General features: G+C 32.5%; 1 pseudogene; it reads left to right on the top strand.

The window, feature by feature from the left end:
* The first annotated feature begins 369 nt into the window (after positions 1-369).
* Positions 370-1,773, top strand: LOC129882631 (uncharacterized; annotated as a pseudogene).
* The last annotated feature ends 335 nt before the right edge of the window (positions 1,774-2,108 follow it).

Raw genomic sequence — 2,108 nt, forward strand, 5'->3', positions numbered from 1 at the left:
TGAATTATCATATTCTGGTCGTGTAAATTTCACCGGTGGTCATTCAGCTTTGTATTTATCACACAAAAGTCAATTTTGCCTTTTTTGTTACATGAAAGTCATTCAACTGTAAAGGTTTTCACACAAAACTAATTTTTCTATTTTATACCCAGAAAAGGTGTAGCTTAAAATTTATCATACATAAGTTCTTTTCTTTTGTCCCATAAAGTCATACAATTTTGCCCAAATTAACTAAAAAGTAAATTTCAACAGAATTGGTTCTAAGTGCTTACTGTTTAGAACAAGAAAATTGGTTAGAGAAATTGCATTCAAGAATTTAATGTTTTTTTTTCTTTAATTTTAATTTATAACTTAAACATAATTATTTAAGTTAGTGGAATAAGTGTTATATTTATATATATTTTAGACGAAGAGCTGATTAGCGAGTTCTGCTCCGAAATCGGAGTACAAAAATGGGGTTTTAAGGTATGGTTGCACAGTAATAATAAGAAGGAGAATTCTAGGAAACCAATAGTTGATGTATTGCCTGAATGCCTCATTCATAAATTACTCTGTTTTCTTAGTTTTAACAAAGCAACACGGATGAGCATTCTAAAGACTGGTCGACTCTTCCCAACTTGGAATTCAGAGTTGATTATTCCAAAGGTAATATGAAAATAGTGGATGATATCCTGGGGAGATATAGGGACGGAGAAACCCCCATAGAAAAGCTTGAATTATCAGAGAACTATGATGTTTCGTTCTTTGCACTTATGAATGATGTAAGAGATCTTGTCCTTAACATCATATCCCTTGCCTATTTTAATAATCTTGGCAGTAAGTTCTTTAAGAGAATTGGTTCTTAGGTGTTGTACTCTTTTGCCTATTTCATTATCTAGTGGTGTTGTGAATTGCAATTCTTTGAGAAAGCTTTCTCTATCGTTTTCATCATTAGACGAAAATATGCTTCAGAATCTACTTAATAGTTGTCTGTTCATTGAATCTTTCATCTTTGAGTATTGCTCGGGCTTGGGAACGATTGAGCTAGTGAATCTTCAAAAGATTCAGTTTCCCTGAAGGTCTTGAAGATTCAGTATTGTGGAGGCAGGGAGATTGATGCTCTAGAAATGGTTTCACTTGAGTACACCTGGAATCAAATTCCTCAACTGAAAACTGAGTCAAGACAACTGAAGCACTCAAAAATTATTCTTCAGTACTATCACTATTTATATGCGGGATGGTATTGTAAGTTGAGGAAGTTTCTATCAAATTCGCCTACTTGGTCTCAAGTTTGCATTGATTTTCACAGATGCAATGAGATCCACCTGAATAATTTGCAACAGGACCACATAGGTTCTACCCTCAGCTGGACGTTTTAAATGTCTATTGTATAGGGTCGAAAAGGGAGTGCCCAACGTTTGTGGATGCTTTGCTATGGAGTTGTCATTCTAGGAGACTTAACCTGCAATCAAGAAGAGAAACACTTAGATTTTTCATTGATCATTTGATGTATATGAAGAGTTTCAGAAGCAAGCCTTGGTATAGTCAATTAAAAGAAGTAAAAGCTTACAAATTTGATATGAAGAAGAAGAGTTTGCATCCTTTGGAACACAAAAGTGGGGAGCAGGCTACAAGGAACCTTGAAAAGTGGGTAGATATTGTATTTTATTAGATTGGTGATGCAGTTTATTCTATTAAAAATTGAAAATGCTAGTATTCATTAATAAATTTCTGTTTAGATCCTAGATACTTTTAAGAACTTCAAAATTAAGTTTTCCCATCAGTTCTACCCTCGGCCCCTAAATTTTTTGGCTCAAAAATATCCTCGATATTAACCATTTAACTCATATTGCCCTCATTAAGCTTTCCTGAAGTAAATTATTAAATATTTATTTACTATGTTGCCTAATCTGGTCCAAATTTAAACCTTTCTCAAATAAATAACACAAATCACATATAATTCATATTTTGGCCTGATACACTTGAAAATAATATTCAAAAAATTATTAATTTCATGATATTTTTCTAATGGCCTATTTTAAATTAATACTCAATTTATTATAACTCAGCTCATAACTGGGGATCCATCTAATATTCACGTCTAAATGTCCATCAAATTAAATATTATT

This window comes from Solanum dulcamara, chromosome 3 (genome assembly GCF_947179165.1).
Source record: "Solanum dulcamara chromosome 3, daSolDulc1.2, whole genome shotgun sequence".
NCBI lineage: Eukaryota > Viridiplantae > Streptophyta > Magnoliopsida > Solanales > Solanaceae > Solanum > Solanum dulcamara.